Consider the following 24,762-nt stretch of genomic DNA (forward strand, 5'->3'; position numbering starts at 1 on the left):
AAGCCAAGATGGGTAGAGGATCACCAATTCCCACAATGTTGCGCAGAAAGATAGTGGAGAAATATGAGAAAGGTGTTACCCAGCAAAAAATTGCAAAGACTTTGCATCTATCATCATCAACTGTGCATAACATCATCCGAAGATTCAGAGAATCTGGAACAATCTCTGTGTGTAAGGGTCAAGGCCGTAAAACCATACCGTGATCTCCGGGCCCTTAAACAACACTGCACCACAAACAGGAATGCTACTGTAAAGGAAATCACAGAATGGGCTCAGGAATACTTCCAGAAACCATTGTCAGTGAACACAATCCACCGTGCCATCCGCCGTTGCCAGCTGAAACTCTACAGTGCAAAGAAGAAGCCATTTCTAAGCAAGATCCACAAGATCAAGCGTTTTCACTGGGCCAGGGATCATTTAAAATGGAGTGTTGTAAAATGGAAGACTGTTCTGTGGTCAGACGAGTCACGATTCGAAGTTCTTTTTGGAAATCTGGGACACCATGTCATCTGGACCAAAGAGGACAAGGACAACCCAAGTTGTTTTCCATGCTCAGTTCAGAAGCCTGCATCTCTGATGGTATGGGGTTGCATGAGTGCGTATGGCATGGGCAGCTTGCATGTCTGGAAAGGCACCATCAATGCAGAAAAATATATTCAGGCTCTAGAACAACATATGCTCCCATCCAGACGTCATCTCTTTCAGGGAAGACCCTGCATTTTTCAACAAGATATTGCCAGACCACATTCTGCATCAATCACAACATCATGGCTGCGTAGGAGAAGGATCCGGGTACTGAAATGGCCAGTCTGCAGTCCAGATCTTTCACCTATAGAGAACATTTGGCGCATCATAAAGAGGAAGGTGCAACAAAGAAGGCCCAAGACGATTGAACAGTTAGAGGCCTGTATTAGACAAGAATGGGAGAGCATTCCTATTTCTAAACTTGAGAAACTGGTCTCCTCGGTCCCCAGACGTCTGTTGAGTGTTGCAAGAAGAAGGGGAGATGCCACACAGTGGTGAAAATGGCCTTGTCCCAACTTTTTGGGGATTTGTTGACACCATGAAAATCTGATTCAACATATTTTTCCCTTAAAATGGTACATTTTCTCATTTTTAACTTTTGTTCCGTCATGTATGTTCTATTCTGAATAAAATATTAGAAGTTGGCACCTCCACATCATTGCATTCAGTATTTATTCACAATTTGCATTTCACAATTCACAATTCACAAAATCACTTAGAATTACCATCAAATGCTTGGTGTCACGTATATAGCTGGGTAACCTGTATTCAAGAGGAATTGGTCCACCCAAGCACTAAGGCACTCACAGTGAGCGAACTCCTGCAACTATAGGCCTAAAGGGTGGTGGAAAAGTTTGTTTATGAATCTTCGGCAGAGAGTGGAAAATGTCCATTACTGGATGTTCAACATTTCAAGAACTTTGCCACTCTCTTTCCTAGGACCACCATAGCTTCTCCTTCCTGGAGTAACTCTGCCTAATGATTTTTGAACATCAGAGGTGGCGTCCATGGGTACTTTACGGTAAGTGAATTCATCATTTAGTATCTCCAAATTGGATTTATTATAGTTCTGAATTAAGAAAACAACTGTACCGCCTTTGACCGAATTACAGACAAGGAGGTCAGGGTTGCTCTTAAAGGCCCCTTGCAGACGAGCGTGTCCGGATTAGATCCGGATGCGTCCAGGTGCATTGCGGCAAACCCGCGCGAGTAGGTACACAATTGCAGTCAGTTTGACTGCGATTGCGTTCCGATGTTCAGTTTTTATCGCACGGGTGCAATGTGTTTTGCACGCGCGTGATAAAAACCAACTGTGGTACCCAGACCTGAACTTCTTCACAGAAGTTCAGGTTTGGGTTAGTTGTAGTGTAGATTGTATTATTTTCCCTTATAACATGGTTATAAGGGGAAATAATAGCATTCTGAATACAGAATGCATAGTAAAATAGGGCTGGAGGGGTTAAAAAAAATAAAAAGTAATTTAACTCACCTTAATCCACTTGTTCACGCAGCCGGTATCTCTTCTGTCTTCTTTTGTGAGGAATAGGACCTTTGATGATGTCACTACGCTCATCACATGGTCCGTCACATGATCCATCACCATGGTGAATGATCATGTGACGGACCATGTGATGAACGTAGTAACGTCATCAAAGGTCCTTTTCCTCACAGGTGAAGACAGAAGAGATGCCGGCTGCGAGAACAAGTGGATTAAGTAACATAGTAACATAGTACATAAGGCCAAAAAAAACACATTTGTCCATCCAGTTCGACCTGTCATCCTGCAAGTTGATCCAGAGGAAGGCAAAAAAAAGACCCTGTGAGGTAGAAGCCAATTTTCCTCACTTTAGGGGAATAAAAAATTCCTTCCCGACTCCAAACAGGCAATCAGAATAACTCCCTGGATCAGCGACCCCTCTCTAGTAGCTATAGCCTGTAATATTATTACACTCCAGAAATACATCCAGGCCCCTCTTGAATTCCTTTATTTTACTCACCATCACCACCTCCTCAGGCAGAGAGTTCCATAGTCTCACTGCTCTTACCGTAAAGAATCCTCTTCTATGTTTGCGTCCCCTTGTCACAGTTACAGTCCTGGGGATAAATAGATGATGGGATAGATCTCTGTATTGACCCCTGATATATTTATACATAGTAATTAGATCTCCCCTCAGTCGTCTTTTTTCTAAAGTGAATAATCCAAATTTTGATAATCTTGATGCAACCCATTACCTTTTGGCCTTGGTAGAAGCTGCCTGACACTGGTTTTTGCAGCTTAGTTTGCTGTTTTGCTGTTTATTAAAATTCCTAGATCCTTTTCCATGTCAGTGTTACCGAGTGTTTTACCATTTAGTATGTACGGGTGACTTGCATTATTCCTTCCCATGTGCATAACTTTACATTTATCAGTGTTAAACCTCATCTGCCACTTATCTGCCCAAGCCTCCAGTCTATCCAGATCGCTCTGTAGTAGTATACTGTCCTCTTCAGTGTTAAATACTTTACACAGTTTAGTGTCATCTGCGAAAATTGATATTTTACTATGCAAGCCTTCTACAAGATCATTAATAAATATATTGAAGAGAATAGGGCCCAATACTGACCGATGAGGTACTCTACTAGTGACAGTGACCCAATCTGAGTATGTACCACTAATATCCACCCTCTCTTTTCTATCCTTCAGCCAGTTACTTACCCACATGCAGACATTTTCTCTTAGTCTAAACATTCTCATTTTATATACTAACCTTTTATGTGGTACAGTGTCAAATGCTTTGGAGAAGTCCAGATATACGACATCCATTGATTTGCCGCTGTCAAGTCTAGAACTTACCTCCTCATAGAAACTGATTAAATTAGTTTGGCATTATCGATCCCTCATGAAGCTAAACTGATATGGCGTTATTTGCTTATTTCCGTTGAGAGGCTCTAAGCATCTCTCAGAAAACCTTCAAACTGCTTACCCACAACAGATGTTAACCACTTAAGGACCACAGGTTTATACCCCCCTAGTGACCAGGCCCTTTTTTACAAATCGGCACTCCACAACTTTAGCGGTTTATTGCTCGGTCATACAACTTACCACCCAAATGAATTTTACCTCCTTTTCTTCTCACTAATAGAGCTTTCATTTGGTGGTATTTCATTGCTGCTGACATTTTTACATTTTTTTGTTATTAATCGAAATTTAACGATTTTTTTGCAAAAAAATGACATTTTTCACTTTCAGTTGTAAAATTTTGCAAAAAACAACAACATCCATATATAAATTTTTCGCTAAATTTATTGTTCTACATGTCTTTGATAAAAAAAGATGGTTTGGGTAAAAGTTATAGCGTTTACAAACTATGGTACAAAAATGTGAATTTCCGCTTTTTGAAGCAGCTCTGACTTTCTGAGCAACTGTCATGTTTCCTGAGGTTCAACAATGCCCAGACAGTAGAAAACCCCCACAAATGACCCCATTTCAGAAAGTAGACACCCTAAAGTATTCACTGATGGGCATAGTGAGTTCATAGAACTTTTTATTTTTTGTCACAAGTTAGCGGAAAATGATGATTTTTTTTATATTTTTTTTTTCCTTACAAAGTCTCATATTCCACTAACTTGTGACAAAAAATAAAAACTTCCATGAACTCACTATGCCCATCACAAAATACCTTGGGGGGGTCTTCTTTCCAAAATGGGGTCACTTGTGGGGTAGTTATACTGCCCTGGTATTCTAGGGGCCCAAATGTGTGGTAAGTAGTTTGAAATCAAAATCTGTAAAAAATGACCTGTGAAATCCTAAAGGTGCTCTTTGAAATGTGAGCCCCTTTGCCCACCTAGGCTGCAATAAAGTGTCACACATCTGGTATCGCCGTACTCAGGAGAAGTTGGGGAATGTGTTTTGGGGTGTCATTTTACATATACCCATGCAGGGTGAGAGAAATATCTCTGCAAAAGACATTTCCCATTTTTTTATACAAAGTTGGTGTGCCGGCATACATACATAATTCCTCTGGGTAGCCATCTTATATGCTTCTGGCATATGAAAAAAAAACTGTGAACTCTCATCTTCCTGAAGCCTGGGTCACCTATGATATAGATGGACACTTTTATTACCACTACTCTGTGAGGCCAGCTATAAAAGGTCATAAAGGCTATACCAGGCCCAGCTCATCCTGTCCTTTAAGATAAGATCAGCTCGCTGTCAAGCCTGGCTGGAGCGTGACGTCATTAATTTCCAGGTCTGGTTTGAGGAGAGCTAATAGCCCTTAATTAGCTCTGGGCATAAAACCAGTCCACTTTCATATTTCATTTATGAATCAACTTATGCCCTTTCTGACACCAGATCCAGGATCTACAGAGTATTGTGGTTAATTGGGTATCAAATATGACTAGAGGATGTGATTCTGTAGCTGACCTATGGGTGGTAGAAGAACTACAGGTCCCAGCATTACCGTGTGTGGTCTCATTCTGTATGTAAATAAATAAGGATCGCAAATATGTATTCTGTATAAAAATATGCCGATGTATCAGGGAGATACGAGCTTAAGTATAATCCTCATTGTAGGAACTAAACTTTGATGGGGTCATAAAACACTTGGAGGCCAATCCCTAGGCTTTACAGTCACTCTGCTGCCATTGGCTGACAGGAGTAAGTCTCCTGCCCATGGGAGAGTTCATAAAAATCTGTGCACAAGGACAGAGGAGAGAGACCCATGGAACATCACCAGACACTTAATTGGACATTGACGGCATATCCCTGTATCAGAAGAACTATGAGGGTCTCCACTGATACATACTGAAAAGGGGTTTGCAAGGATTCAAAAAGGACATATGAACGACCATCTGAAACCCTCCAGAGAAACTAAGTATTCTTTCATCTTTTTCCCTTTCATTTGAACTGTCGTGATTATTTATATTGTTATTATTATTCTGTAGTTTTATAGTCATTTTCATTAGACTTGTATGCACTGCTTTTTACCGCTTATTAAAGATTATAAAATCTAAATGGCCAAGTCTTCCATATTCTAAGCTGCTGAACAACGTACCTTGCCTTTGAAGAGACATTACCAGGTAGTTAGTTAAATTGCATTTAGGAATTGTAGCTGGGGGTGATTGACTGCGGTTGGTCAGTAAGTGATATCCGGATCATCCACTGATCTGTGTGATAGTGAATGACCCGGATAGTCGGCTCGTGGACCGGGAACCCACGTGGTGGCAGTTACCGAAGTGTAGTGGGGGGTTTTAGCCGAATGGTAATACCCCGTTCACGTGAGGTCTCTGTGTGTGCGCAGACTCCGTCACAGACCACTACGTCACAGCTGTGGAATCCGGAACGATCGGATCCATAGTTCGTGACAGTTGGCATTTGACCAAAATATTTATCTCACCCAGCATGGGTATATGTAAAATGACACCCCAAAACACATTGCCCAACTCCTCATGAGTAAGGTGATACCACATGTGTGATACTTTTTTGCAGCCTAGATGCGCAAAGGAGGGCATTTTTTGACATTTGGATCCCAGACTTCTTCTCATGCTTTAGGGCCCCTAAAATGCCAGGGCAGTATAAATACTCCACATGTGACCCCATTTTGGAAAGAAGACACCCCAAGGTATTCAATGAGGGGCATGGCGAGTTCATAGAATTTTTTTTTTTTTGGCACAAGTTAGCGGAAATTGATTTTTTTTTGTTTTTTCTCACAAAGTCTCCCTTTCCGGTAACTTGGGACAAAAATGTCAATCTTTCATGGACTCAATAGGCCCCTCACAGAATACCTTGGGGTGTCTTCTTTCCGAAATGGGGTCACATGTGGGGTATTTATACTGCCCTGGCATTTTAGGGGCCCTAAAGCGTGAGAAGTCTGGATTATAAATGTCTATAAAATGTTACGCATTTGGATTCCGTGAGGGGAATGGTGAGTTCAAGTGGGATTTTATTTTTTGACACAAGTTAGTGGAATATGAGACTTTGTAAGAAAAAAAAAGAAAAAAACTATTTCCGCTAACTTGGGCCAAAAGAATGTCTGAATGGAGCCTTACAATGACAGGGGGGTGATCAGGGAGTGAATATGGGGTGATCACCCCCCTGTCACTGATCACCCCTCTGTCATTGATCACCCCCCCTGAAAGGCTCCATTCAGACGTCCATATGTTTTTTACGGATCCACGGATACATGGATCGGATCCGCAAAACACAGGGGGGTGATCAATGACAGGGGGGTGATCAGGGAGTGTATATGGGGTGATCACCCCCCTGTTACTGATCACCCCCCTGTAAGGCTCCATTCAGACGTCCGTATGTGTTTTGCGGATCCGATCCATAGATGCGTGGATCCGCAAAACACATACGGACGTCTAAATGGAGCCTTACAGGGGGGGTGATCAATGACAGGGGGTGATCAGGGAGTGTATATATGGTAATCACCCCCCTGTCATTGATCACCCCCCTGTAAGGCTCCATTCAGACGTCCGTATGCGTTTTCCGGATCCGATCCATGGATGCGTGGATCCGTAAAACACATATGGACGTCTGAATGGAGCCTTACAGGGGGGTGATCATCCCATATAGACTCCCTGATCACCCCCCTGTAAGGCTCCATTCAGACGTCCGTATGTGTTTTGCGGATCCGATCCATGGATGCGTGGATCCGTAAAACACATACGGGCGTCTGAATGGAGCCTTACAGAGGGATGATCAATGACAGGGGGGTGATCAATGACAGGGGTTGATCAGGGAGTGTATATGGGGTGATCACCCCCCTGTCATTGATCACCCCCCTGTAAGGCTCCATTCAGACGTCCGTATGTGTTTTGCGGATCCGATCCATGGATGCGTGGATCTGTAAAACACATACGGACATCTGAATGGAGCCTTACAGGGGGGTAATCAATGACAGGGGGGTGATCAATGACAGGCGGGTGATCAGGGCGTCTATATGGGGTGATCAGGGGTTAATAAGTGACAGGGGGGTGTAGTTTAGTGTAGTGGTGGTTGGTGCTACTTTACACAGCTACCTGTGTCCTCTGATGGTCGATCCAAACAAAAGGGATCACCAGAGGACCAGGTAGCAGGTATATTAGACGCTGTTATCAAAACAGCATCTAATATACCTGTTAGGGGTTAAGAAAATCGCATCTCCAGCCTGCCAGCGAACGATCGCCGCTGGAAGGCTGGAGATCCACTCGCTTACCTTCCGTTCCTGTGAACGTGCGCGCCTGTGTGCGCGCATTCACAGGAAATCTCTGTTCACGCGAGATGACGCCAATCGGCGTTAGTGTGACCTGGGAGAGCCGCCGCGTCAGGTAGTTAAACTTACCGGCCTATAGTTTCCAGGGTCTGTTTTTGGACTCTTTTTGAATATTGGCACCTGTGGGACATTCCCTGTCAGTATTGAGTCTGCAAATATCAGAAATAAGGGTCTGACTATGACATTACTTAATTCCCTTAGGATACGGGGGTGTATGTCATCCGTTCCTGGCGATTTGTCTATTTTAATCTTTTTAAGTAGCTGTTGTACTTCTTCCTGGGTCAGACAGGGCACTTTTAATGGGGAATTTATTTTTACATTCAGCATTTCATTTGACAGTTTATTTTCCTCAGTGAATACATTGGAGAAAAAAATATTTTACAGCTTTGCTTTCTCCTCGTCGCTCTCTGCGACTCCCCCCTCATTACTCTTTAAAGGGCCGACACCTTCAGATTTATACTTTTTAACATTTATATAATTGAAGAATATTTTAGGGTTATTTTTCCTCTCTTTGGCAATTAATCTCTCGGTCTCTAGTTTGGCCGCTTTTATTTGTTTTTTTCATGTTCTATTCTTTTCCTTATAGTTTTTCAGTGCTTCCGTGCTACCTTCCTGTTTTAGTGTTTTATATGCTTTCTTTTTGTCATTTATTGTTTTCTTTACAGTTCTGTTTATCCACATTGGTTTCTTTTTGTTTCTTAACCTTTTATTCCCATACGGTATGTACGTCTGTTGTTCTGTCAGGCCTATTGGTTTCCTTTATGAGATATACAAGTTTTAGTTTCCCAGTCTATATCTGGGTAGTTGAAGTCCCCCATAATAACCATCTCATTATGATTTGCCGCCTTGTCTATCTCGTTTAGTAGTAGATTTTCTGTGGACTCTGGTATATTAGGTGGTTTATAGTAAACTCCTATTAGTAATTTATTATTGTTTTTAGCGCCATGTATCTCTACCCACAGTGACTCCACATGTTCATCTCCATCACTTATATCTTTACGGAGTGTGGGCTTTAGACAGGACTTTACATAAAGGCAGACCCCTCCCCCTCTCCGGTTTTGACGATCCTTTCTAAACAGACTGTAACCCTGTACATTAACTGCCCAGTCATAGCTATCATCCAGCCATGTCTCAGTTATTCCCACTATGTCATAGTTCTCCTCACACATCACTAATTCCAGTTCACCAGTTTTATTAGTCAGGCTTCTAGCATTAGTATACATACATTTGAGAGGTTTATGTATATTTACCCTACACCTTTCCTTCTTGACCTGTTCTAGTCCCTCCTTCCATTCCTCCCCCAGTCCCACTACCTTGCCCCCGGTCTCTATCTGCTCTGTCTTCCCCTTCTATAATGTAATTACCCTCCCCCCAGTCCCTAGTTTAAACACTCCTCCAACCTTCTAGCCATCTTTCTCCCCAGCACAGCTGCCCCTTCCCCATTGAAGTGCAGCCCATCACTACGATAGAACCTGTAGCCGATAGAGAAGTTGGCCCAGTTCTCCAGGTACCCAAACCCCTCCTTCTTACACCAGTTCTTGAGCCACTTGTTAATCTCCCTAATCTCCCGCTGCCTTTCTTGTGTGGCCCGTGGTACAGGCAGTATTTCAGAAAATACTACCTTTGAGGTCCTTGCCCTAAGCTTTTGACCTAAATCCCTGAAATCATTTTTAAGGACTCTCCACCTACCCCTAACTTTGTCATTGGTTCCGATATGAACCATGACCGCTGGTGAGTTAAATAATTTTTTATTTTATTTTTAACCCCACCAGCCCTATTTTACTAGGCATTCTGTATTCAGAATGCTATTATTTTCCCTTATAACCATGTTACAAGGGAACATAATAATGATCGCGTCCCCATACCGATCATCACCTAGCAACCGTGCCTGAAAATCGCACCGCATCCACACTTGCTTGCGGATTTTTGCGATTTTCACGCAACTCCATTCATTTCTATGGGGCCTGCACAAAGAGGAGCAAGCTGCAATTTTCACGCAACGCACAAGTGATGCGTGAAAATCACCGCTCATGTGCACAGCCCCATAGAAATGAATGGGTCCGGATTCAGTGCAGGTGCAATGCGTTCACCTCACACATTGCACCCGCACGGAAATCTTGCCTGTGTGAAAGGGGCCTAATTCTGTCATGGCCTTTAGTTCAGCGATGGTTAAATTCCCTTTCATATGTTTGTTGTTGGTATAAACATTTTTTAGCACAGTGAGATCCCTTTCTATGGAACCTTGTCCAGTGCCTCAGGACGCGAGGCTAAAACTCAGGATTTTTTATTTCCACATGATTCACATTCAAGGCTGTGCAAATGCAAAAGATTACTTTGCTCCATAGGATTGAATAGGGAGCCATAACTAGCACAGTTTAAGGAGGAACTTACCAGGGTGGCTTTGCCAGACAGCAGGGGTGATGTTTGACTGCTGGGTCCCGCTGCCTGCTAGAGCAGTGCTGCATCGCCGGTAGTCGCTGCGCAGCGCTGCGCCAAATTTAAAGTAGGTTCTCATTCAAAGAGGCAACCTTGTCGTGGTGAGTGGGCCTATGCTTTTTGATCAAATTGTATACTAATGCCTCATGTACAGCATGCAGTATGGGGATAGGTATACGATAAATTGCGCTGAGAAGCAATTCCTCCCCATTCGGCCCAGGTGTTTTTAATTAGCAAGAGTCTGCATAAGACCTCCTGCCCACGAACTCCGCAATGCGCAAACACCGTCTGTGGGGCAGCCGAGGTGGATCACTTTAACGGGTCCGCGATTCGGCCGTTCCGCAAAAAGATAGGACATGTTCTATCTTTTTGCGGAACGGAAGTACGGGACGAAACCTCACAGAAGCACTCCGTAGTGCTTCCGTAGGGTTCCGTTCTGTGCTTCTGCTCCTCACCATTCCGCATCTCTGTATTTGCGGACCCATTAAAGTGAATGGGTACGCATCCGTGATGCGGAATGCCAACGAAACGGCAACCGTGTATTGCAGGTCCGCAATACGGCAACAGGGCGCACACATTCGTGTGCAGGAGGCCTAAGGGTATGACTTCTGTTTGTGTTCCCTATGTCTTCTGTTTTTTACAGTCCACAAAAAAACACGAGGTAAAAAAAAAAAATATTATTACGTCCATATGTGTTTTGCGGATCCGCAAATTGTGGATCTGCAAAACATGGACAACGACAATGTGCGTTCCGCATTCTGCAGACCGCACATCGCCGGCACTCTCATAGAAAATGCCTTTTTTTGTCTGCAATTGTGGACAAGAATAGGACATGTTCTGGTATTTTGCGCAACGGAAGTGCGGATCCGGAAGTGCGGATAGCACATTCTGGACAATTTTAAAATGAATGGGTCTGCACCTATTGTGGACCCGTTTTGTGGACGTGTGAATGGACCCTTAGGCCTTCAAAAATACGGAAATGGATCTGCAAAAATCGGATGACATGCGGAAACCATTCCGTATGTCATCCGCAATTTGCAGATCCATTGACTTGAATGGGGCTGCGGACCGATCTGTGCATACAATAGCAGTACAAGCTTTATATTTTTGCAGACTAGAAATGTGGAAACATGAATGCGGACAACATACTGAACGTTGTCCGCACATTTTATTCACCCATAGAAATAAATGAATCCACATCTATTCCGCAAAATGCGGAACGGATGTGGATCTTATGCAGATAAAATTATACGGTCATGTGAATGTACCCTAAGGGCTCGTTCACACGAATGTGTGCTGCCCGTTACCGTATTGCAGACTGCATTTGTGGATCCACAATACACAGGCACCAATCCCTGGCCATTCCGCATCACGGATGCGGACCCATTCATTTCAATGAGTCCGCAAATCCGGAGATGTGGAATGGTGCGGAATGGAAGTACGGAACGGAACACTACAGAAGCACTATGAAGTGCTTTCTGGGGTTCCGTTCCGTGCTTCCACATTGCAAGGATCTTGTATCTTCATCTAGCAGGACCTGTGCTGACGTCACCATGTGGTGAGCACGATGATGTCCTTTTGCAGGTCCTGAAAGAAAAAGAAAGAAGACATCCCGGCTGCGCGAGGATGAGGTGAGTTCATATTTTTTTTTTAACCCCTCAAGCCACATTTTAGTAAGCATTCTGTATTAAGAATGCTATTATTTTCCTTTATAATCATGTTATAAGGGAAAATAATAAAATGAATAGAACACCAAACCCAAACCCGAACTTCAGCGAAGAAATCCGGGTTTGGGTCTGAGTACCACATTCAGTTTTTTCTCAAGCGCGTGCAAAGTGCATTGCACTCGCGTGGGAAAAACTGAACATCGGAACACAGATCGCAGTGAAAACTGACTGCAATTGCATGCCCACTCGCGCGGGTTTCCCGCAATGCACACGCGACGCATCCGGAGCAAATCCAGAACGCCTGTGTGAAGGAGGCCTAAGGGTGTATAAATTCGTACCTCCTCTCAGTTGAAGTTCACACCTGTTCACATGTCGCAGTGCTGCATGGCGGCCATTGCTGCTTTGGTGCTGTGCTGGTGGGGACCAGTGCCAAGGTGGCTTCGCCAGACAGCGCTGCTTGACTGCTGAGTCCCGTTCCCTGCTGATGCAGTGCTGCGGTGCCGATTGGTCACCACGCATTGATGCGCCAAATTTCGAGTAGGTTTCCATTCAAAGAGAGAACCTTGTTGTGGTGAGTGAGCCTATGCTTTTTGATCAAATTGTATACTAATGCCTCATGTACAGCATGCAACATAGGGGTAGGTATACGATAAATTGTGCTGAGAAGCAATGTTAATTATGCTAATAAGCAGTTATTAGATGAAAGCATAGTATTGAGGATGTGCAATCCAGTTTCACTCTTATATTTTACACGTCTTGTAGAATCTATGCTTTTTTCCCCCTCTGGTATCAGCATTCCTCCCCATTCGGCCCAGGTGCATTGCACCTGCACTGAATCCAGACCCATTCATTTTTATGGGGCCCTGCACATGAGCAGTGATTTTCACGCATCACTTGGGGGATGCATGAAAATCGCAAGCAAATGCGGATGCGGTGTGATTTTTACGCATGGTTGCCAAGATGAAAGTCTATTCACTGTATTATTATAACCATGTTATAAGGGAAAATAATAGCATTCTTTAATAAAGGAGGTCAATTGAGAGGTCAAAAATAAGGTCAGGGTTAAAAAAGTGATGACCATGTGATGAGCTCAGTGACGTCATCACAGGTCCTTTGACAGGTCCAGAAGAAAGAACAGCAGACCAGCAGCTACGCGATCAATTGGAGGAGGTGAGTAAATTCTATTTTTATTTTTTAACCCTGAATTGACTTTCTATTAAGCATCCTGTATTAAAGTGTCTGTGAAGGTTCTCATTTATCCAGGTCATGGTATATATCTGTAAAGAATAAATCAAGGCAACTGGATTTATCAAGGCAACGAGCTTTCTCAATTCTGAGTGATTGTGCAAAAAATTCTGGGAATAAATATGTAACTGAATCCACATCTGGTAATTAGACCCAGCATTGGGTCAAAGGTGTTGATTACATTATCCTAATTGGAGTCAGTAGGTGATAAAGACATCCCAGAAAAAGGTGTCAAGACAGCATTATACGTGGCAGACAATAGATGTCTAACCCCCCCCCACCTCTATTCAAGCTTGGCTTTTCCATTTTTACGTAGATGGCTTCCTTCACGCCTCGATATATTCTGTATTAAAGAATGCTATTATTTTATAATCATGTTATAAGGGAAAATAATTACATCTACACAACCTTGAACCTAACCCTGAACTTCGGTAAAGAAGTTCGGGTCTGGGTACCACATTCAGTTTTTTATCACGCGGTGCAAAACGCATTGCACCCGTGCAATAAAAACTGAAAAACGGAACGTAATCGCAGTCAAAACTGACTAAAATTGCGTACATACTCATGCGATGTGCAATCTAGTTTCACTCTTATATTATACACAGTTCAAGGAGGAATCCTGCACGACATCAGTCTCATTTTTTATATTTACAAGATTGCAAACATTTTCTTCCTGTGGTGTATCTATTTCAGAGAATTAATTAAAGTGTTTTCTCACAGTGAGATTTCTGGCAAACTTGTTGATATCCAGTAAAAGTGGAAAAACTGTGAAAGTCCGTGGATAGAACCAAGCTCAATCCCTTGGATAGGATTCTTGAAGAGACATGGGCATCATCCAAAATTAGCTGGAAAGGTTTAGAACAGTAGGAACATGTGGAATTATCTCTTGTTTCCTTGTGGATATCTCTTTCCCTCTGCAATGTTTTCGGCTTACATTGCTCAGATCTTTTTTTGCTGGCCTTCCTGTAACTGCAATACCATTTACATTTTGCTATAGTATATATTTCCAGCAAAAGTAGACCTAACAGAGGGGATAACACTCAAAGGGAATTCCAAACCTTCACCTCTGGGGGCAGGAACAGTACAGTATGTCTTTCATGGCCCACTGCATCAATGGTTTTTGTGTTAAGGGTGAGACAGCACCCAAGCAACAAGGACAAGTCCTTTTGACCCCCCCCCCCCAGGTGTGTCAGAATGGCTCCCACAGTAGTCACTTATCCCCCTCCTCCACCTCCTCCCCAACAGCAGCAGAGCACAGTGTCGCTTCCACACCCCGCATGCAGTATTGGAGTTGATTAGCCTGGCCAAGCGTAGCCACACAGGCGAGCAGTTGCTAAAATACATCAAGCAGCAAACATTGGCTTGCACATGGTGCTGGCAATGACAAGGAGTTATTGCATTTAAGTGATTCTTATGTGGCGAGAAGTGCGCTCCCAAACTTGAAGCAACAAAATGGTGTGCTGCTACACTGCTTAATCCTCAATGTTCCAACTCACTGGACTTCAACAGTGCACATTCCAGAGCGTGTATATGAGCAGCAGAAAGCCATTAAACTATTTTGTCATGCACAGACCACCTCAGCATGGAGCATGTGCTTTTTCCAGGTCAGGCAGATTATGCTGTTCATGCCACAGTTGTCCCTCAACCCCCTCATATTTATCTTAGAAGAAATGCTGAGGCTTATGCGGCAAGGGACGATGGCTGAAGAACAGCTAATGCATCCTTATGTCCACCCACAAAGAGAAACTCCCATAGAGGAGGAGGATGGGCAGCTCCCATTGAAGGAGGAGAAAAGGGCAAAGATGGATCATAATGACAGTGACACCGGTCATGACGCCCAAACATCTCAGTGGGAAGGGGGTGGGTGGAGTAGCAAAGAACTGGCTCTTTGGGCACGCTGGCCAAAATAGAAACCTGTCAAATGCAATGACAGGCGTATCCTTGACTTTAAACTGTCTTTAATAATGGATCTTAAATAGATCTGACCTTACTGATGGTGCCCATCTTGCCATTGTTGCTGTCTGCCTGTCTGCATCATGTTGCCTGCCTAACATCATGTTTTATATGGCTGCTGCTGCTAACTCAGTCATGCTACCTCTGCAATTATGGAACTGCTGATGCCTGCCTGCCATTATGTCCCATATGGCTTTTTCCTGCCACCACTGCCACAGCTGCTACTCCTCACTCTCCTACTTCCACCACTATTAATGCTACGCATCTGCCACTACTACTACTACTACCACTGAAACTATTACCCACATGTTCCGTGCTATGCTGCTTCTGCTGCCGCCACTATTGTGGCCACATGCCTCTAATACCCTTCCCTTTCCACATCCACATTGTACTACTGATGCTCCCAGTAAAAAGGTAGAATTTATTTTCTTCTGACAAAGGCGCTTGATCATCGGGTAGATCAAACAACACTTGCTAGGGTCCAGACGCCGGGAACAGAGCGAGGACCTCAGCCCACTGGTCTCGGGGTAACCTCTCTCTCTCACGGCCACCTTTTCAAACACCATCAGATAGGTCTTAATGACATCCGAGGGGGTCATCTTAGGGATCGCCTCACGGACAGCTTTCCGGGCATCATGGACGTTTTGGGACGCTCCTGCCGCTTGCAACGCCATCACATGTTGTAATAGCAGCTGTTTAGTTTCCTGCTTCTGCTTGTTAGCCTACCGCTGCTGAAAATTTAGCCTCCACAAGGGATTTCACAACCGCCTCCATTTTGTCAGGGGACATGGGTCGTAAACCTTGCCGGCTAAATATAGGACATACACTTGTGCCCGGGAAAAACAACAACTTTCTGCCTTCAGGCCTGTCTCACTGCGTTTGCCCGCATCTGACACCAATTGTGGGGATTTGCTCTGGTAGACAGGCTAGTGGACGCAGTATAGAGGCAACCACAAAGTCTTTAGCTTAATCAGTTCAGTGTTTTATTCACACATAAGGAAAAACAAAAAAGTGACATTTTGCAGTCTAGGTGTTTGTTCACACCATGAAAAGTCCACAGAACAAAAACCTTCACCGGGTTTTCAGTTTCTCTACCTGTGGTCCACGGCATGCTTTAGGGGCCTGTTTATCAGCATGTGGCTCCCAGCCCTTTTGCAGGGCACAAGTTTTCAGATCCCAAAACACACAGGGACTGACAGTGCTCCACTGTCAGAGAGGAGTCATCCACACACAGCTGAGACTGCTGGCTGGGTTTGATATAGGCCAGTAAAGACCTGTCCTGGAGTGTGGGGAGAAGCCACCCACCCAGCACTTTGGCTACTCCCAGTAAGAGCTGGCCCGGATCAGCTTACAGCCATACTAAAATAGCAACGTGTCAACCAGCACTAGCTGCCGCTGACACTTGAAAATACCGGCTCTTACTTCACCGAGACCAGGAACCTTGGTGACACATACCTGCCATCCACCAAGGACCCTTGTGCCTTCCTACAATAGTAACATAGTTTATAAGGCCAAAAAAGACATCTGTCCATCCAGTTTGGCCTGTTATCCTGCAAGTTAATCCAGAGGAAGGCGAAAAAAAAAAAACATGTCAGGTCGAAGGCAATTTTACCCACTTAAATTCTTCCTAACTCCAATCAGGCAATCAGAATAACTCCCTGGATCGACGACCCATTTTTAGTAGCTATAGCCTGTAATATTATTACACTCCAGAAATACAGCCAGGCCTCTCTTGAACTCTTTTAATGAACTCAACATCACCACCTCCTCAGGCAGAGAGTTCCATAGTCTCACTGCTCTTACCATAAAGAATACTTTTCTATGTTTGTGTACAAACCTTCTTTCCTCTAGATGCAGAGGATGTCCCCTTGTCACAGCCACGGGAATAAATAGATGATGGGAGAGATCTCTGTACTGACCCCTGATATATTTATACATAGTTATTAGATCTCTTCTCAGTTGTCTTTTTTCTAAAGAGAATAACCCTAATTTTGATCATCTTTCAGGGTACTGTAGTGCCCTCATTCCAATTATTTATTTAGTTGCCCTTCTCTGAACCCTCTCCAGCTCTGCTATGTCTGCCTTGTTCATAGGAGCTCAGAACTGTACACAGTACTCCATGTGTGGTCTGACTATTTATTTGTAAGTTCTAAGTTCTCATCATGGGCATCTATGCCACTTTTGATGCAACCCATAATCTTACTGGCCTTGGCAGCAGCCTTCTGACACTGGTTTATACAGCTTAGTTTGCTGTTCACTAAAATTACTAGGTCATTTTCCATGTCAGTGTTACCCAGTGTTTTACTATTTAGTATGTACTATTGACTTGCATTATTCCTTCCCATGTGCATAACCTTACATTTGTCAGTGTTATACCTCATCTGCCACTTCTCTTCCCAAGCCTCCAATCTATACATATACCTCTGTAGCAGTATACTGTCCTCTTCAGTGTTAATTACTTTACACAGTTTTTATTGTGCAAGCCTTCTACAAGATCATTAATAAATATATTGAAGAGAATAGGGCCCAATACTGACCCCTGAGGTACTCCGCTAGTGACGGTGGCCCAATCTGAGTGTGTACCATTAACCCCTTCACGCAACATCACATACATGTACGTGGGGGAATGTGGTGCCTCACATTGCTGGCACCCTGGTATAAATGGCTGACATCGGTGATGCGATGTCAGCCGTTTAACCCTTTCCATACCGCGGTCCGTACGGACCGCGGTATGGAAAAGGTTAACAGCTCAGGGAGCTCCCTCCCTCTCCCATGGGAGGGCTGCTGTACCTTTGCAGCCCCCGATGGAAAGGGAGAGAGCCCCCAGACAGCCCCCCCAGAGCCCCGTCCTTACCCTTCCCCCTCTGCGCAGTTCTGACCATAACCGAGCAGACGGGGAAGGTTCCCATGGCAACAGGCGTCCTGCTGTCCATGGTGCTGAACAGATCTGTGCTGAAAGCATAGATCTGTTCAGTGTAAGTAAAATATAGTACAGTGCAATATATATTGTACTGTACTGTATTATACAGACATCAGACCCACTGGATCTTCAAGAACCAAGTGGGTCTGGGTCAAAACAAAAGTTAAAAAAGTGAAAAAAAAGTAAAAATCAAACACATTTATCACTGATTAAACATGAGAAAAATAAAATTCCCTACACATGTTTGGTATCGCCGCGTCCGTAACGACCTGATCTATAAAACGGTCATATTACTTTTCCCGAACGGTGAACGCCATAAAAAAAAAACAACTATGATGAAATTGAAATTTTGCCCACCTTACTTCCCCAAAAAAGGTCATAAAAGTGATCAAAAAAGTCGCATGTACGCCAAAATTGTAACAATCAAACCGTCATCTCATCCCGCAAAAAATGAGACCCTACTTAAGATAATCGCCCAAAAACTGAAAAAACTATGGCTCTTAGACTATGGAAACACTAAAACATCATTTTTTTTGTTTCAAAAATGAAATCACATGACCTAACCCCTCAGGTGACCACCGTAAAAAAATAAAAATAAAAACGGTGTAGAAAAAGCAATTTCTTGTCATCTTACGTCACAAAAAGTGTAATAGCAAGCGATCAAAAAGTCATATGTGTCACGAACTATGGATCCGACCGCTCCGGATCTCACAGCTGTGACGTAGTGGTCTGTGATGGAGTCTGCGCACACACAGAGACCTCACGTGACCGGGGTATTACCATTCGGCTAACACCCCCCACTACACTTCGGTAACTGCCACCACGTGGGTTCCGGTCCACGAGCCGACTATCCGGGTCATTCACTATCACACAGATCAGTGGATGAACCGGATATCACTTACTGACCAACCGCAGTCAATCACCCCCAGCTACAATTCCTAAATGCAATTTAACTAACTACCTGGTAACGTCTCTTCAAAGGCAAGGTACGTTGTTCAGCAGCTTAGAATATGGAAGACTTGGCCATTTAGATTTTATAATCTTTAATAAGCGGTAAAAAGCAGTGCATACAAGTCTAATGAAAATGACTATAAATCTACAGAATAATAATAACAATATAAATAATCACGACAGTTCAAATGAAAAGGGAAAAAGATGAAAGAATACTTAGTTTCTCTGGAGGGTTTCAGATGGTCGTTCATATGTCCTTTTTGAATCCTTGCAAACCCCTTTTCAGTATGTATCAGTGGAGACCCTCATAGTTCTTCTGATACAGGGATATGCCGTCAATGTCCAATTAAGTGTCTGGTGATGTTCCATGGGTCTCTCTCCTCTGTCCTTGTGCATGGATTTTTATGAACTCTCCCATGGGCAGGAGACTTACTCCTGTCAGCCAATGGCAGCAGAGTGACTGTGAAGCCTAGGGATGGCCCCCAAGTGCTTTATGACCCCATCAAAGTTCAGTTCCTACAATGAGGATTATACTTAAGCCCGTATCTCCTTGATACATCGGCATATTTTTATACAGAATACATATTTGCGATCCTTAGTTATTTACCTACAGAATGAGACCACACACGGTAATGCTGGGACCTGTAGTTCTTCTACCACCCATAGGTCAGGTAAGGAATCACATCCTCTAGTCATATTTGATACCCAATTAACCACAATACTCTGTAGATCCTGGATCTGGTGTCAGAAAGGGCATAAGTTGATTCATAAATGAAATATGAAAGTGGACTGGTTTTATGCCCAGAGCTAATTAAGGGCTATTAGCTCTCCTCAAACCAGACCTGGAAATTAATGACATCACGCTCCAGCCAGGCTTGACAGCGAGCTGATCTTATCTTAAAGGACAGGATGAGCTGGGCCTGGTATAGTCTTTATGACCTTTTTATAGCTGGCCTCAAAGAGTAGTGGTAATAAAAGTGTCTATCTATATCATAGGCGACCCAGGCTTCAGGAAGATGAGAGTTCACAGTTTTTTTTACATATGCCAGAAGCATATAAGATGGCTACCCAGAGGAATTATGTATGTATGCCGACACACCTCCCTCTTTTAAAAGGTTGCCTGGGGAAATGGCCACAAGCCTATTCCACAGCAACCCAGCCGTCTCCGGCCGATTCTCCCTGCCGCGACAACCCGTCGGCATTTCCATGTAAACTCCCTTTTCTGTGCTGCACGGTGAAGTTGTACTGCTGCAAAATCAGGCTCCATCTCAGCAGTTTTGCATTGTCTCCTGCGAGACGTGCCAACCAGCTGAGGGGATTGTGATCAGTGATCACTGTGAAATTGCATCCATACAGGTAGTATTGTAGCTTTTGCAGGGACCACACAATAGCTAAACACTCCTTCTCTATTGTGGAGTAGCTGGTCTTCCTGGCCAGTAACTTACGGCTCAGGTATAGTACAGGATGCTCCTCCCCGGCCTGGTTCACCTGACTCAGGACTGCACCCAGACCAAAGGCGGAAGCATCCGTGTGGACCACAAACTTCAGAGTGAAATCTGGGGCCTGAAGCACAGGAGCACTGGCTAGTGCATCCTTCAGGGCCTGGAAGCTTTGCTCGCATTCTGGCGTCCATGACACCATCCTGGGCAGCTTCTTCTTGGTCAAGTCTGTCAGAGGCTTGGCCAGGGCGCTATAGTTCGGGATGAACTTCCTATAGTACCCGGCCGTTCCCAAGAAAGACATGACCTGCTTCTTGGTGAGAGGTGTTGGCCATCTCGTAATGGCTTTCACCTTCTCTATTTCAGGCCTCAGTGTGCCTCCTCCTACTCTGTGGCCTAAGTAAGTGACCTCATTCATGCCCAGCTGGCACTTGCTAGGCTTAACAGTTAGTCCAGCCGCAGCAAGTTTGTCCAGTACTTGCGACAGGTGCACCAGATGCTCCTTCCACGTGGGGCTATACACGGCAATGTCGTCTAAATAGGCGACAGCACATTCTTCTAGTCCTTCCAGCAAGTCATTCACAAGCCTTTGAAAGGTGGCTGGTGTATTCTTCATCCCAAACGGCATTACAGTAAATTTGTATAAGCCGAAAGGGTTAATTAAGGCAGACTTCTCCTGAGCCTCCGGGGTCAGGGGAATCTGCCAATACCCCCTGCTCAGGTCCATGATTGTCAGGTAGCTGGCTCCTGCCAACTTTTCTAACAGTTCATCAATCCTGGGCATGGGGTAAGCATCCGAGGTTGTGATGGCATTCAGTTTCCGATAATCCACACAGAACCTGGTTGTCTGATCTTTCTTCGGGACCAGAACCACTGGTGAGGCCCAAGCGCTGTGGGATTTCTGAATGACCCCGAGCTGCTTCATCTCCTCGATCTCCCTCCTGAGGTCTGCCTGGACCTCCAGTGAGACACGGTAGGCGGACTGCTTTGTGGGAGCATGTGTACCTGTGTCCCCATGATGGACTGCAAGGTGAGTTCTCCCGGGTTTCCCTGTAAAAGTGTCACGGTGAGCCGTCAACACTTCTAAGAGCGGAGATCTCTGCTGGGACGAGAGTTGAGGGTTGAGGGTTAAGTCCACCTCCAACTCTCGAGTGTCAGCTAGCAGATCTAGAAGGGGGTCGGCCTCCTCCCTTTCGGGCAGGCTGCAAACCGGCATAACATGTGGCGTTCTCTCGTGATGCTCCTTGAGCATGTTGATGTGAAACGTCTTCTGTCTCCTACCTCCCTCTCCAAGGCCCACCACATAATTTACCTTACTCAGACATTTGACAATGGGGTACGGCCCTTCCCATGCAGCTTGCAGTTTGTTTTGCCGCATTGGCAGTAGGACATAGACCTTCTGCCCCTTATGTACCCTAAACTAGTACCAACAAAACTGCCACCCTATCCCGTAGTTTCTAAAATGGGGTCACTTTTTTGGAGTTTCTACTCTAGGGGTGCATCAGGGGGGCTTCAAATGGGACATGGTGTCAAAAAACCAGTCCAGCAAAATCTGCCTTCCAAAAACCATATGGTGCACCTTTCACTCTACACCCCGCTGTGTGGCCGTACAGTAGTTTACGACCACATATGGGGTGTTTCTGTAAACGGCAGTCAGCACAATAAAGATACAGTCTTGTTTGGCTGTTAACCCTTGCTTTGTTAGTGGACAAAATTGGTTAAAATGGAAAATTAGTCAAAAAAAAGAAATTCTCAAATTTCATCCCCATTTGCCAATAACTCTTGTGCAACACCTAAAGGGTTAACGAAGTTTGTAAAATCAGTTTTGAATACCTTGAGGGGTGTACTTTCCTAGATGGGGTCACTTTTAGGGAGTTTCTACTCTAGGGGTGCATCAGGGGGACTTCAAATGGCACATGGTGTAAATAAACCAGTCCAGCAAAACCTGCCTTCCAAAAACCATACGGCGCACCTTTCACTCTACGCCCCGCTGTGTGGCCGTACAGTAGTTTACGGCCACATATAGGGTGTTTCTGTAAACGGCAGAGTCAGGGCAATAAAGATACAGTCTTGTTTGGCTTTGTTAGTGGACCCTTGCTTTGTTAGTGGAAAAAATTGGTTAAAATGGAAAATTAGGCAAAAAAATGAAATTCTCAAATTTCATCCCCATTTGCCAATAACTCTTGTGCAACACCTAAAGGGTTAACAAAGTTTGTATAATCAGTTTGAATACCTTGAGGGGTGTAGTTTATAGAATGGGGTCATTTTTGGGTGGTTTCTATTATGTAAGCCTCGCAAAGTGACTTCAGACCTGTAGTGGTCACTAAAAATTGGATTTCTGAAAAATTTCAAGATTTGCTTCTAAACTTCTAAGCCTTGTAACATCCCCAAAAAATAAAATATCATTCCCAAAATAATTCAAACATGAAGTACACATATGGGGAATGTAAAGTCATCACAATTTTGGGGGGTATTACTATGTATTACAGAAGTAGAGAAACTGAAACTTTGAAATTTGCAAATTTTTCCAAATTTTGGGTAAATTTGGTATTTTTTTCTGCAAAAAAAATTAATTTTGGGACTTAATTTTTCCAGTGTCATGAAATACAATATGTGAAGAAAAAACAATCTCAGAATGGCCTGGATAAGTCAAAGCGTTTTAAAGTTATCAGCACTTAAAGTGACACTGGTCAGATTTGCAAAAAATGACCTGGTCCTTAAGGTGAAATAAGGCTGTTTCTTGAAGGGGTTAATAACCACCCTATGTTTTCTATCACTGAGCCAGTTACTTACACACATACAGACATTTTCTCCCAGTCCAAGCATTCTCATTTTGTATACTAACCTGCGGTACAGTGTCAAATGCTTTGGAGAAGTCCAGATATACGACATCCATTCGCCGCTGTCAAGTCTAGAAATTACCTCCTCATAGAAACTGATTAAATTAGTGTGACGGTCACGTACACTACACACGGGGGAAAGGATAGTGACCACTGCGCTCCACCCTCACCCTTGGCCCTGCCTACTTGCCTCGCAAGTCCAAATGACAGGGGACAACTAGACGGAAGTCCCTAACTTAGGATACGTGCTGGGAAGACAGACAAGACAAATAACGGACCGGGTCAGAACCAAGAGAGCTACGCAGTACAAAGGGTTAAGCAAAGAATGGTCAGGAGAAGCCGGGGTCAAATACCAGGAGAGTAGAGAAGTACCAGAGGAGTCCGCAAAGAGTAGTCAGGAGGGATTCGAGGTCACAATACCAGGAGGGATGCACAGTACAGGAGGAGCAGGCAAAGGATCATCAGGGAACAGGATCAGGTGAGTAATCATTAGTCCAACATATAGCCAGGAACCTAGAATTAACAGGCAACCTGTGGCCAGCAGGCTGCCTGTATTTATAGTGGGGTCTGAGGGTCATGTGACGTGGCCAGCGTCACATGACCGACAGACAGACAAGTCAGCGAATGATCAGACAGCAACGAGTGATCAGCTCAGTGCTCAAGGCAGACCTAGGAGCAGGGAGCCTCCCAGCTAGCAAAGCCACACTGGGAACGAGGCCAAACACAGATCCTCGCTCTCGAAGCTAAGCAGCAGGTCTGCAGGTTGATGGGAGACCGAGTGCACCTTTGGCGCCCCGTGACAGTACCCCCTTTTACGAGGGGCCACCGGACCCAAGAGTTCAGGTGATGTTCTTTCAGGGTGTTCTAAATGAAATTTTTGAACCAGTCTAGGAGCATGAAACTCCCTAGCAGGAACCCAAGATCTCTCTTCGGGTCCATACCCCTTCCAGTGAATCAGGTACTGTAAGGAATTACGCACTCTCCTGACATCCACTATCTTAGACCTCACATACTCAACAGAATCAAAATATTTTTTAAGTAGATATTTATGTAATACATTATGAATGTGGAACGACTGGGGCAGCTCCAACTTAAACGATACCGGATTAATCACCTCTGTGATCTTATACGGTCCAATAAAACGAGGAGCAAATTTTCTAGAAGCTACCTTGAGAGATAGATTCTTGGAGGACAACCATACTTTATCCCCAACCTGAAAGTTCACCCCCTTGGAACGTTTCCTATTGGCCTTGAGTTTTTGGGAACTTTGAGCCTTTTCTAGGTTTGATTGAACCCGGGCCCAAACTGTGCACACTGAGTTTATCCACTTCAGGGTTAAAGGAGGAGACAGACGACCATGTTCACAAAAGAAAGGGGAGACCCCAGCAGAAGAATTAACACGGTTATCCAAAGCAAATTCTGCCAACGGAAGGTATTTAACCCATAATTGCTGGTCATCAGCAACATACGACCTCAGGAATTGTTCCACAGACTGATTAAGGCGTTCAGTCTGCCCATTACTCTTAGGGTGGTAGGCGGAGGAAAAAG

The 24,762-nt window shown here is 44.2% G+C and overlaps 1 protein-coding gene across 1 annotated transcript in view; it reads left to right on the forward strand.

Moving 5' to 3' along the window:
• Nucleotides 1-1,462: 1,462 nt before the first annotated feature.
• Nucleotides 1,463-24,762, forward strand: part of TBXA2R (thromboxane A2 receptor) — a 780,355-nt gene continuing 757,055 nt past the window's right edge. Inside the window, exon 1 of the mRNA XM_044306243.1 lies at nt 1,463-1,546. The gene's annotated coding sequence lies outside the window, so the exon portion shown is untranslated. The remainder of the gene's footprint in view (nt 1,547-24,762) is intronic.

Source organism: Bufo gargarizans, chromosome 1 (assembly GCF_014858855.1).
Source record: "Bufo gargarizans isolate SCDJY-AF-19 chromosome 1, ASM1485885v1, whole genome shotgun sequence".
NCBI classification, from domain to species: Eukaryota; Metazoa; Chordata; class Amphibia; order Anura; family Bufonidae; genus Bufo; species Bufo gargarizans.